Raw genomic sequence first — 15,077 nt, forward strand, 5'->3', positions numbered from 1 at the left:
CTGGATAAGAGTATTGAGCAGTGGCGTAATTATGGGGAAAGGGGTGCAAGGAGGAAGGAAAGGCGCTTCACACGAAAAGGTGAGACCGAGGGGGAAATTAAGGGCAAGGAAGGTGATCTTGAGATGATATAAGGAGATAGTATGCTCGAGAATGACCTATATATCTATTATAGATCTATAAATACAACTCTAACAACAGATTATGTTAATGCAAAGATTTGATTTAATGTTGAGTATGACACCTGTAAACATAAAATGACTCTCAATGTTTATTGTTCGTAATTATCTCTGTTATAGTGGCTTCATAATCTCGTTATCGTTACCTTATTTATAAAACAAGGTAAAACATAAAACAATCCGTTATTATTTTGTTATCTAAGTATTTAATGTTAAATAGGATCAGTATAATACGCATACAAAAGAAAAGAGTATCCCCATCATAATATGATACTCTGAGATTGAATTCAAAAATATATAACTATGTGCAAAACTTGTTTACAAGTGTACCGATTTCATTGATTCTCTATTTGTAATCTTATCGAGTCTTGTATAATATAAACGATTATTCTCACTCACTTCGTCGTAAAAGACCACTCCGTGAGTTTTGGGTCCTGGGTTGAGTGAATTTTATTCTTTAAAAAAAGGAGAGTTGAGAATTGATAGTAGTTTCAAGCTCTTTGCTTATTCACTCTCAACAAAGTTAAAGCAACAATGATTGTGGTGATGATAATCGTAATAGTGATATATATATATATAGTAATAGTAATCATAACTTCTGGATTGATGAAGAAACAGCTCTAAAACAGTGTTAATTAATAATTATTATTTTTAATTGATAGTCGGTTTGGGGCATGCAATTACTAGAGACCTATGTGGGTTATTGTGTTAGCAATTCTGCCGATATTGAATTGTTGGGGTTTGCCTTGTAAACAAGCGCGTTAGGTATTGTATTGAATGCAAACGTTCCAAGGTTGTAATCACAGACACTGAATATAACTATTTATTTCACAGCGTATGACATATTCTAAATCAATAGGTACGTAAATGTGTGGAGCTCTACACATGCTCTACTCCTGAATAAGTATTTATGTTAATAGTTTCAAACAACAGACTGAGTATAAAAGGTCGACATGAACTTCAATCAAGGTACAATAAGGCCTACCCGATAACTACTAACATAAACAGTTTGCAAGTTATTCATCGGTACAGTTATAAGAGGTAGATGTTAGCTGTACAAACTGACACCTCCCTGGTAATACCTATTGTTGTAGGTCAAATCATGGACCTACTACGAAGTCAATGGTCAAATTATCGAACATTTGCTTTGGGGTGATCAGATCTGCGTCTTTGATGGAGTGTACTGCGGAGAAGTAATGAAACGAAGATAGGAGTGGAAAATATGTTAAGTCCATTAGTAATATTGATTTTACTTATAAAGTGATCTTGATTTGTGTACAGCGCTTTGAAACTTTTATGTCACAAACGCTATATAAATTGTTCGTATTATTATTTTCATTTTTTAAGATAAAAGACATATGGGAAAAGAGACGGAGAGAGAGAGAGAGAGAGAGAGTATCTATTTGTGTCCGTTTCGCTTTATAATGCAACTTTTTTCCATTCTAAAGGGTCAAAGATTTCATTGAAACCGAAGGTTAGAAACCACGAGAGTTTGTAATTTTATAATTTTTCTTCCTCGCTCGCAATATTTAGAAATAAGATGATTTCAGGCAACCAAATGCCTGAATATACCTCCATCTGTGGGCAAAGACCTAGGGGCCCGAATAATCTTCTAATTGACAGCGAGGTATCCAAGTATGTTTTATATCTTTTCTATCGAAATTACTGTTGGGCAATGAGAATATCCTCATATTCAAGTATCGAGGTGACTGAATACTTATATGAGTTGTTGTATTTAAGTACGAGGTGCCCGCATACATTATTGTTTTTCTTGATTGCAATTTTTGTATCCCCATTAAAAATGTCATTTTTACGAATCAAATGCCCATACGTGTATGAAGTCCCCTACTATACAAAGTTTCAACGGCGTGCTCCTCTGAATTCTCTGTTTTCTATTATATTAGCTTCTACAGGGGTGACCTAAAACCATTCATTTCATAATGTGTACTATTACCAGTCTCTTTTTTATGTAAATGATTATATCATGTTTTGTGTGGTTTTGAATAAAATGAGCTTGAACTTCAACTTGAACTACATGAGTATGTTTTTTGTTTTTCGAGTGGGAATTCCCACTGACATTCATAACAGGAAGTATTATGTTGAACCATTGCACTTGTGATCCTTCCGCTTAACCAAAACGTTCACCCACGCACAGCTCAGCAATCCCTCTCGCCATTACAAGTTAAACTAGATTTGTAATACTTGTTTGGAACAAGTATAGGTGGGCTGATTATCTGTTATCCACTTGGTAAAATGTCCACGTTTATTGTTATGCTACGGTCACAAATGTTCGTACGAACGATTCGTTCGTACGAATCTCCCTGTTCCTACGAATGTCAGAGTTCGTAGAGATTCGCAGATGGGGCAAAGTTTCTTACGTCCTTCTTACGGAGTTCGTACGAACGCCGTTTAATTCGCAAGAACAACTCAAGACCTTCTTGAGAAACGAAGATTTTCGGTTATGCAATGGCCCCAGAGTTCGTACGTTTTTCGTAAGAACGCCTTGTGTTCTTCTTACGTCAGACTTACGCCAATCTTACGAGTTTTTGTTCTCGCAAGCTGGTCGTACGTTTAACTCACGGCATTCACAAGTCATTCGTAAGAAGATCTTACGATTTTTTTTTCCTATTTGTTCGGGTTGCAAAAAAAGCGCTGCCGTATACTGTCGAAAATTCTATGACTGTTGAAAGTTTGATATTACACGATGACAGTATTGCCAAGAAGACTACAACTGCAACTGCAACTCCATAAAATGTTTCTTGAACTTGCTGTTAGCATATCTGTTACTTCCTTTATTTATAAAAGCAGTCATGTTAACCGAAAAATTCAACAAGCTTTTGCTCTGTGGTGGCATCAAAGTCGTAGGACTACTTCTCCTTTCTTAGTTTCCCCGTTACCTCATCTTCATCGCCGTCAAACTGCCATCTTGATGGTTCTCCCTCCTCCTCGTCGTCGTCATCTTCCACCGCCTCCTCCTGGTCGCTTCCGATATGGCCATCATTTCTTGATATCAGGCGCGCCGAAAGCAGTTTGGGATTGGGGTGGCAAAAATTCCAGGGGGCTCACCTTCCAGGGGCAGTGGCGTAATGAGCAAAATCGTTTGGAGGAGGGGGGGGGGGGGGGGGAGCAGAAGGAAAATTTGCATCACCACCACTCCTAGGCCTACATGTCACATGCAGGCCCCACGGAACATTTTTCAAAGTGGAGTATTAACGATCAGGTTAGAGTGTAGCGAGCGTAGCGTAAATTGGCGTGAGGTCCGGGGGCTTTGCACCGGCGGGGGTCAAGGGACTAAGCCCCCGGAAGCTCATGGTTTTTAGGCATTAAATTGCGGTCAGATAAGCATATTTAGATACCTTATTTGTGTCACTGGCAGGTCACTAATTGTCGGGGTTTCCAGGGAGCAGAGCCCCTGTAAGCTTAAAGGTTTTAGGTATTCAATTACGGTCAGATGAGCATCCAGGGGCTGTCTTAGGGCCCTTGCTGGGGTCCAGGGGGCTAAGCCCCCGGAAGCTCAAAGGTTTTCGGCATCTAATTACGGTTAGATGAGCATATTTTGTTATCTCATTTGTGACATTGGTAGGTCACACATTTTGTTCTCTCTCTTTCTTTCCTTTTCTCTTTTTTAAAAAAGTGAGGGGGGCTCGAGCCCCGAGCCCCGCCGTTCTGCAGGCCGTGACATGAAGGGTTCTAAATAAGCATATTGTTATGCTAATTTTTATGTATATTTGGGAATTAGTAATTTTCAAACAAACGCATAAAAAGATATGATTTACACAAAAAAATGAGAAAAAATACCGGAAAATCATGTCATTTCACCAACGTTTGTGAATCGCTGGTATCGAATTAGAAATAATCCCCGCCCATTAGTACGCCACTGTTTAGGGGCTCATGTCTTCTCACCACTATAATAAAAAAAATAAAAAAAACACTTTCCCATCCTCTTACAATATTTCCACGATATGCGCAAATCGCATATTCTATAAAAAACCTCCATTGATAAAATGTAGGAGCAAGCGGAATGTATACGAAATTTAATCCCTATTAACTTTCCTTTTCTTTGAATAGAATATAATTTATATGTGATTCAATTCAGGTTTTGTTCTTACCCCCTTCCCCTCCCCCCCCCCCCCCCCCACTTCCGGCGCCTCTGCTTGATATTGTTGTTGCTGCTCTCCTCCTCTTTCTCCTTCCTCCTCATCTCTTTCCTTACATTTGTTTCCCTTCCCTCTCTTCCCTCTAACAGATTTCCCCTTTGGTCCCATATTTCTTCGACAGGAGATGCACCCCGACGAACACTATGAACATATTGAGGCTTTATAACCGTTAAAACTCAACATTTGCAAAAATTGTGTACGTACACCTTACGAGCACCTTAGGAACGTCTTACGAACGCCATGAGTCATTTGTACGAAGACCATAAGAATCTCCGCTCGTAAGGCGTTCTTACGAACGCCGTAAGAGCCCTCTATGAACAACTTGAGGCGTTCTTACGGTCATCGTAATAATTTGAAGCTTCTAGAATTGTCCCTTGACCCTACTAAATGTACGTAGATCTTGCGTGGTTCTTACGATGTAAATACGGCGTTCGTACGGCCGCCTTACGAAGAGAGGGTTTCGTACGATGCAAAAAAAAATCTTGGACAAGACCATCGACCAATCTGCGTTCTTACGAACGGTCTACGAACGGTCTACGAACGCTTGTTTCGTACGGCCTTCTTAAGAAGATCTTACGAAATGGTCTGAAAATCGTTCGTACGGCGTTCGTAGCAGCCCGTAAGGGTATTTGTGACCAAGGCATAAGAACGTCATAATGCTGTATTACGCATATCTTGCTACTTTCATCTCACGTTTCTCTTCCTTTCTTCCATCTCTTTTTTTCTTCCATTCTGATCTCTCACATCCTAATCTTTCTCTTGTACACTATGCTTGTTTCTCCTCTCTACCACCCCTCCTTCCATCTCTTTTTCTTCCATTCTGATCTCTCACATCCTAATCTTTCTCTTGTGCACTATGCTTGTTTCTCCTCTCTACCACCCCTCCTTCCATCTCTTTTTCTTCTATTCTGATCTCTCACATCCTAATCTTTCTCTTGTACACTATGCTTGTTACTCCTCTCTACCACCTCTCCCTCCCTCATGTTTCAACATTTACCTCAACCCTGTTCAATACTTGCTCCCTTCGACTCTCTCTCATTCTTTGTGCACTACAATTTACTTTATTCTGTTTTCTTTTATCTCCGCTCCTATTACTTTTGTTTCTCTCTATTTCTAACTATCTGCTATGTGTTTTCTGGTTTACCTGTCTGTGTAATGTATTCTACTGGGCTTTGTTGTCTCGAACTGTGGTGTATTTTCTATTTCCTGCTTACTTTGTTATGCACATGTATTGTTATGTTTAATCATTCATATGTATGTCGTATACATGTATATATTTCTAAAGTGTTATTTCTCTATTGGGATTCTATGTTTATATATGCCAATTTAAAACTTGGTATTTTTATGGAAACAGAATGATTTGTTTGCCAATTGAGCTTTTGTATTGTGCATGACCAATAAATCAAACTGAAACTGTACTGATGATCGAGGAATGTGAATACATTGTGTTAGCTATTATTCAGATAACTCCTTCTCTATGTTTGCTCTGTGTGTACCAAATAGTCTGGAGTTTATCGGCGGTACCCCCCCCCCCAAAAAAAAAGGTCCTAAACGTTATTTTGATACACCCCTCCCCCCTCCCCCACCCCCCTCTTCTGCCTTCTTGGACTGAGAGACCCTTTGAAGGGATGGCCATGCATATTCTAGAAACCATGTCCAGTTGGACAAATTAAAGTAACTTTCAGTTCTCAGGAAATTCTCTGAAAATCATGATATACTCAAAGTAATTTCGCCGGGTCGTCGTCGAACAAGTGTCTTCTGCCCGAGTTTCGATTGCGTATACCCTAAATTAACGAAGATTGATTTTGTTTTTTTCTTTATAATATATTGCGCCCTCTTTCATTTGAAACTTATAGATGATGATTAATCTTGCCCTTATATATAATAATAACACTCTTGGAAAACAATTTTCTTTCTTTTTTTGCCATCCTTACTTTTTTCTCTCATTCTCCATCAAGAGTATTTGAGGCAGGGGCTAGAAGGCTGCAGCCCCTTGATACTTTTGAAGGGAAAATCGGATAACCGTCATGTCATCAGCAAGGCGCTATGTCAATAGTTTCCCATTTGTTATAATCTAATCTACCGGTAATTAAATGTGTATGAATGCATTATTGTTGTTGGTATGTTGCATTCAAGTGCTCTTAAATATAGAAACAGGAAAAAAATAGGGCATTATATAACCCCCCCCCGTCCCCCTTATATGTCTATCATCTTGTTTCTTCAATTTTGTTTCTACTTTTTTGTGTACTTCTTCTTTAGAATCATTTTCTTGAACTGGATGACTTCGGTAATTCAGGGTTTCACCTCCCTGGGTTATTCGACTGAGTATCAGCTCTTTTCTGTTGATCAATCAGTATTTAAACTTGTAATTAATACATTAAAGACTAAAGTCAATGCTCAATGCATTTAGTTAAATTTCTATATTTACAATTAAATCCTTTAATGCCGCATCCCTTGAAGTGGATGTTTGAGCCTTGTGAATTTTGCCATGATCACTGATTCAACTCATAACTGAATGAAGCAGCTATCCCACGTGGGTAGTAAATAGGGTGTGGGTGGGGTAGTTACAAATTAGACACTGAAGATAATGCAGAGTTTTGGGAAATTGTGAAAATTGGATGGAAAGTAATTCTTTAAAACTTCTGCTTTTGAGAAAATTTAATAACCAACATTTACCGGTGATCCCGGTAAATTTCAAATATTTCAAATAGCGCCTGAAGTCATTCCATGGTAGCTGCGACCATAAACATCTCAGAATATGCAGTTCTGATATATAATTTCCAAATGGGAATAGCAAATCGGTCGATTGTAGTAAAAAACAACAACATTGGTTTAAAGCTAAAGTAATATCAGTCTTGAGAGAGAGCTATACAACTTAAAGAGTTTATTATTTACAATTTCATCACTTTAGACTCGATTTTAACAGCGACAACGATAATGGAATATTGTAAAATCGCACATGCTTCCAATATGTTCATTTGAACCAAATTCATGACCCCATACCAAAACTTTGTATTACCTTTAAGAAAATGTAAGATTGACCCTTTATTTTTACGAGTACATTTTATAGGTGAAACATACATTTCTGTTTAAAATATAATACAAGCGACTGAAGCGAGTACCATATCATCTCTTCCTCTCACATATTTCTTAAGTGTGTGGCAGATTTGTTTTGTAGAGAAGTAATTATATACAGGCAAGAATCGCGCTAACTTACGTTTTTGCGTCCGGACTCACTAAAAACCAAATCTCACGCACACATTTTGCCAAAGCAGTGAGTAATTGGGTCCCGAAATTTTTGACCTAGCACGACCATTGTTTAACATTTTATAGTAGGTTCTTAATACCGAACAGGATAAAAGCAGTTTTAGTATAATATATTTAAGAGTAATATTGTAACAATAGATGTCCGTATACCCCCATTATGTCAGTTGCCAAACTTACTGACATTGTTGAAGATTTAAACTATGATTGCTGCTGAAGTAAGTAAATAAATTTAAACTTAACAGCTACATGAACACCCAGATGAAGAAAAGAGCAAACCTAAAGTAACGACGTAGGTCATGATTAGCTATCATTTGATTTGGAACAGGGTTGTTGTTTTAAGAATAGGAAACAAATTACGTACCTTCTAGAATCTGGCTCCTTCCAAGTAGCCTACCACTGTCAATATGAATTGAACAGGACTTCAGAAAGGCCGGAAGTTGAATTTTGGATTGAATTTATATGTATACGAATAGGCCGATTCTGAACAAGAAAATATCCACTAGCGCGTATATAGCGTGGTGTAAAACGAAGGCCGTCCCTGTCATATAGCACTTAGCAAACTTTGACCTAAGCGTATATAGAACGACAGATATCATATTTTATGTCATTGGTCAATAGTTAAAAACGCACGTAATGTCACTAAATTGAAGACTTTTAGGCACTTTAGATGATAATTATGAACTCGCATGATCGACTAAGTCTAAGATGCTCATTGATATTAATAGGGCCTGTCTCAGTAAAACACGAGGTTTAGGTAAATGTATAATTTTGTTTTTAACAATTAATATACGTTATTTAAAGGGTGTGTATCATGGGAAATACTGGTTAACGCCATCTACGTTTTCTTTTGGACAACTGCACGGATATTGATTAACTGGGGCAGGGCGCTAGCGTTCGCGAAACAGACCGAAGTTTTCCTCGCGCTTCGAGTTCGCGTATGTTGCATGCACGGTCGTGAATGCTGCGGCCACGTCGATCGTTGTCGTATTATACCCGATTGGCCCCGAGTAGGCCCACGGGAAAGACACATAGTCTCGTCATGGCACACTCCCTTTAATGCCAATCATGTCTGACCTTTTCACATTTTTGTCTTTGCCGTAAATCCCTTTACGCCTAAGCCGTAAAGGTAATACAAAGTTTTGGTATGGGGTCATGAATTTGGTTCAAATGAACATATTGGAAGCATATGCGATCCTACAATATTCAGTGATCGTTGTCGCGGTTGAAATCGAGTCTAAAGTGATGAAATTGTAAATAATAAACTCTTTTTGTTGTATAGCGCCCTCTCAAGGTAAATATATTAATTTAGCTATAAAACAATGTTCTTTGAATAAAATCGACCGATTTGCTATACCCGTTTGAAATATATATATCACAACTACTTATTCTGAGATTTTCATGGTCGCAGCTACCATCGTATGGTCGTAGGCGCTATTTGAAATTTATCAACATTTACCGGGAGCACCGGTAAATGTGTATATTTCTCGAAAGCAGAAGTGTTTTAGGGGCTAATATTTTTAGTAATTATAATAAATCCAAAGGGGCATCCAGATATATCCAAATTGTAAAGAATCACTATCCAGCCAATTTTCAAAATTTACCAAAACTTTGTAATACCTTTAACAACCAATCAAGCCCCGCCGTTCCGTGGGCCCTGGCTGACATAATTATTATACAAATATCAATCACAATAGCTTTCACATACCTCCTGCATGTATTCTCTAAAATTAATACTTTTTTATGACTCGGTCTTTCACTTTTTTTGACACAACACAAAGAAATATTTTCTGGAAATGTATACATTACTTTTATTCCTTCTATTATCTTTAAGAAAATATAAGTAACCTAAACATAAAACTAGTAACATAGTTTGAATGGAACATGATAACTGGCATAATTTCATCATAATAATAATTATGCTTTTATAGCGCAATAATGAAAGGTTTCTCATGCTCTCTCAAAGATAATAAAGAAAGTTAATTAATCTTCTATAAAAGAATCATAAACCTAGTGAGAAGGGGGAAATTAACGTTAATGCATATCAGAATAACAAGATATAATACATGTAGTAAAAATTAAGGTATAATACACTGATTTCCTTTCCAATTCAAAATATAACAAGGAATTCTTAAAAACTTAAATGGATCTCGTACATATAATGTTATACATATGCGACAAATAATAGATTAAATAGTTTATTTATATACACCAAAATTATAAGTCTATAATATAACAGCATAAAGTACATTGAGCCAATCAAAATAACATTAAATAATTAATCCTTAAATAGGTAAATTGAATTTAAATTGAACATGCAATTCACAACATAGGTGTGTTCTGTTCACGTCGTTGGGCTATAGACTGAAATAAAATCCTTCTCCCCCTTCCCCCTTTATACAGCGGTTGGTCCTTGCTAGTTGCTACCAGTGTGTAACGATGTAAAACATGATCTATACTTCCAAACTTAATCATCGGTTTCATTGTTATTTTTACTCTGTTTACCTTGCAACGGACACAATACAGGTATTTATATCTGTTTTTATATCGATATACATATCATTAAGTCGCTTGTATTAGGATTAGAATGTAAACCATGAACCAGGAACAAATGAAATGGCACTCTTAAATATTTTACCTTTTCTCAAAAGATCCCTCATCTTTTTCTCTCTCTTCACTCTGTCGAGTTCCCCACCTTGTTCCTTTTATTTTCTCGTTTTCTGTCTTTATAAATGAAAATATTTTGTTATGTTTATTATTAATTTAAGGTGCAATATGTGGAACAATTCTCATTTCTTTCTAATCTTAATTGTTGTTCCTTGCCAATTTCTGTGATTGTATTGTTTTCTTAATTACAATTTGAACAATTCAAATATGGACTGATTTACAAAGAATTTTCTTTCAAAAAACCTAGCCGAATGAATGACTGAATGAATAAATGAATTATAAATGCATGATAAGCGAAGAGAGATAGAGGAAGGAAACTAGGAATTGTACAGAGTAATGGTTTACCTACAGATACAGTAAACAATTATGGATAATTAAATGAAATAAATGATGTCCTAAATTATCAAAATGTCATTAAAACAAAAACCAAACAAAGAAACCATGATAACCAACATATGAATAAAGTCAACAAACTTGGACAAATTGCATATCTATAAAACCTTGCATATTTAAACAAAACACGATACAAACAAAACATAATTAATCGGTCAACAAAATAAAAGCATTATAATACATCGGAGTCTAGACGGGTTATCACATTCCTGCACAGGCTTGCAAGGCAGGAGCACTGAGAGGACTGCATCCGGGAGTTTTAAACTTCCGACATTTGATGAACCATTATCTCATAATTATTCGGGCAACAGGTGCAACATATATCCTAATCGTTGGACAACGAAGTACCCAAATATCCTCATATTCAGACAACGAAGTGTCTGAATATATATTTTTTATCTGGTGTTTGTTGGTGAATATTTTTAGCTGTGACAACGGATACCAGGCAAGAGTAGATCATATTTATATGATGCATTTATTCCACTTAATCGAATAACAATTTAAAGTTGTTTGGTTTTGTACATTTGTTGAACTCCACGTTTCATCTGCAGAACTGAAATTTACTCCCATGTCTCATGGAAGATATAAAACCTATCTTGAGTGCAGAGAGCAATCTCTCCCGTCTTGAATGCTTGCAAAAGGCTGCCATATAATTTCGTTATCTTGAAATCAGTGAGAATGTTTTTGATGTATTTGAGCTCTTTTGTGTACTGAACGATGCTCATCAGACCCGAATTGCACTTAACCCATGCAATGATAACTGAATCGTCCTGACACACAGCAGGGTAAGGGTAATCACCATCTTTGCTGATGCTATGAATGATAGCACCAGACACATCGTTGATCACGTGTACCTTTCCACAACCATCGTCAACCACAATCGCTTGACTGGATGTCATCGCAAACATCTGCCATGGTACAAATTCCCTACACATTATCTCTCTTATTGCCTTCCCCCCTTCTGGCTTAAATACCTGTATTTCCATGAAGGCATCGTAACCTATGAAGATCAGCCCATCCTTGCCTACTGTGAGACCTCCATCCCCACCTTGCGCATAACGCTGTGACTCAAACGTTACATCACGCTTTTCAGAAAGCTCTGTGTACAAGGAAATTCTGTCATCAGTGTCGCGTATGACGTATCCACCATCAGGCATGAAATGTAAGGCCCTAACTTTAACCGATTTCAGAATGGTATCTTGTATGATGCCTTTAGAAGAACATATGACTATTCCTCCCTCATTACAACCAACAGCCATCTCATTGTTTGGTGATATTGCCATCCCGTTCATGTTTTTTCCAACAGGCAGTGGAGCTTGCGTGCGCAGAACCCATTTAGACTTCGTATGTGCAGGGACCTCCCTGGTATGTGTTAGCTGGCCCAACTGGAGTTCATCTGATCCCTGACTCCTGAAGCTAATTCTTTCACCTTCCTCAGCAGTTCTTCTGGGCAGCTCCTCATCTGGCCTTATCCGGTTCAGAAGCTCTTTCAGCTGTTGACACATCGCTGTATGTGAGGTCAGAGCCTCTGTCTGGAGAGGAAAATTAAGACCATTCTTAACCAAGTCAAGAACCTTCTTAATCTCGTCTATCTGCTTACGAATCGGCTTCGCCACGTCTCCCAATGAAGTCTTAAGTTTCCCTAGCTTGTGCCCGATTTCATTTTTCAACACCGTCTTTCTTTCCTTCAATTTCTCAACTGATTCCTCAAAAATTGCATCTATTTCATTATTGAGTTGTTCCTGTACGTTGTGCAGCCTTTTATGCTGGTCTTCGATGAAAGTAAAATACTTGTCAACGTTGCGTATCTTTGCATCTGCTTTAGATGCAAGTTCCTCGACGTGTTTCTTTTGCTCAGTTTCATGTGCGCCTGCTTCCAGGATAGTGTGAGCATCCTTTGCATGCTCTAATAAGCCACACATGCTGCAGACATACTTGTTACAGTTGAGACAAAAACATTCTTCATCGTAGTTCGGATGTTTTCGACATTTGTTCCATTTTCTTTCCGATGATTTGTTTTCTTGATTATAGTTGGTACAGACCTTGCCCTGGGTCTCCACATCTTCAACAAGTGATCTGACTGTTATGTTTGATTGCAGTCTACCCACGTCTCCACCAGGAACCGAAGTCTCCTCCCTGCACGTAGGACACAACAGCATTCCACGAGACTCCAGGAGAGTCTCAAGACAGCCCTTGCAGAAGGTATGGGAGCAGGTCAGGTTCTTGGGTTCCTTGAAGAAGCTCAGACAGACAGGACACTCGAGGTTCTTATAGAAAGCCTCATGCTTCAATGAAGTAGCCATCATTGACAACTTAAGGACACGACCTGAGGAAGAAGAAAAGAAATCTGTGAATTAATTAGGCAACTCAATCAAAACTGTTAAATATTTTGTAAATACTTAGCTGGCTATTATTGCATTGAAAAATGTTAAACATAATAAAGTAATTTCATAATGTTTATCGGTTAATGCATTCTATGATTAATAATAATAGGGCCTTTTCCCGGTACAACTTTATGAAATTACTTTACGCTGCTGTAACATTATGTTTAAATGTTCCTTTAAGCGATATTCTAGACTTGAACAGAAGAGAGCACAGGAGTTTAAACATGTGAGGAAAGTAGTTTTTATTAAAAGGCATCTTTGCGACATCTAGCTGAATATACATTATAGTCTAAATAACATAAACAGGATACTGTTTCAACCAAGAGCCAAAGATACAAAAATAAATATTGTGGTCCAAAAGAGTTTACATGATTTTTACAAATTATAAGAACATATATATGCAGAAAAAATATTAAGATAAATTTCTGTTTCTTTTGTAATTATTTTCTTTCAAATTGTTCCGTTTCAAATTCTTTTGGATGAAATAAAGATTCTGTTCAAATAATTGTTCTCAGTTCTCACCAAGTTTTTTCCTCTTTTTTTATTTTTAAAGTCTAACAAAATGTGGTGTAGAAAATTGCATTCAAGCAATAGATTTCTGTAGCTACAAAATGTCCATATAATTTATTTTTTTAAATTCAGAGTCTCTCTGAAATGAAATTGTCCCGGCACCAATGTCCTTTGGCAAGACATTGATCTACATTTGTCACACTCAACCCAGGTGAGGTAAATGGGTACCTGGTAGGATTATTCCTTGAAATGCACTGTGCGCTGATAAGGCTGCCGGAGCTAAAGCTAGGGTAATAAAGTCCAAAGCTCTTTGGAAGCGCATAGAGATGTTATTTAATAACGTATTATGCGCTATACAAGAACTGAACTATTATTATTATTAGGTGGTCTGTCGATATCGACAGATCACCTATTGTTTTTGTTCAAATTTTCTTTCTTTATTTATTAGGTGGTCTGTCGTTTTCGACAGATCACCTATTGTTTTCGTCAGAATTTTCTTTCTTTATTATCAGGTGGGCTGTATCTAATACAGACCACCTTATATTTTTGTTAAAATCGCCTTTATTTATTTATCAGGTGGGCTGTATCTAATACAGACCACCTAATATTTTTGTTAAAATCGCCTTTATTAGGTGGTCTGTCAACGACAGATCACCTGTTTTCGTCAGAATTTTCTTTCTTTATTATTATTATTTATCAGGTGGGCTGTATCTAATACAGACCACCTTATATTTTTGTTAAAATCGCCTTTATTATTTATTTTTCTTATTTCGACCCACTTTTTGTTAGCAAGATATCTTTGAAATTATTCAATCAAATGCTTTGAAACTTGGCACACATATGTATAGGCATATGGACAAAACACAGTAAGGTTTTCAACCTTGACCTTGACTGATGACGTCATCTAGGCGCCATTTTGTGAAATTTTCTGAAAAAAAACTCATGATCATATCTTCATAACCAAAGGGTATTTCTCATTCATATTTATCATGATCAAGGTCAATATCAGTCCGGTCAATTTCAGATCAAAAAACGCGCGCGTGCGCATACGTCCGCGCGTCAATACGCGCGCAAAAATTTTAATTGCTCAAAATCGTCTCAAATTTATTTTGCATACGTTTCAGGTCATTTTAAGCATTTTACAAAAAATCGCGCGTACGAGCATGCGCGTGCGTTTTCGCGCGTAACACCATTACAAAACATAGAATCGCCATTTTTTTTTCTTTCATGATATTTCTCATATTTTTTCAAGGAATTTGATTCCATGTTTATCTCTTTATGACCATTATTAACAAGATGAGCGTAAATTCAAGATAAATGTCAGTGCGCGCGAGGTCTTTTAATACATAGCATATATGGGCAAAAACATGCCTATACAAAATCCGTTATAGCTCTTTGGAATGCACCGGGATCCTCAATTTTTTTTCATATTAAGATAGAGTATGAGTCGGAAATATGATTCCATGTCTCATTTGGCCATTAAGTGTATCGTGACATCATCACAATGGCCTTGGAACTCAAAATA

The sequence above is a fragment of the Strongylocentrotus purpuratus genome, unplaced genomic scaffold (genome assembly GCF_000002235.5).
Source record: "Strongylocentrotus purpuratus isolate Spur 01 unplaced genomic scaffold, Spur_5.0 spur5_scaffold_20, whole genome shotgun sequence".
Taxonomy (NCBI): domain Eukaryota; kingdom Metazoa; phylum Echinodermata; class Echinoidea; order Camarodonta; family Strongylocentrotidae; genus Strongylocentrotus; species Strongylocentrotus purpuratus.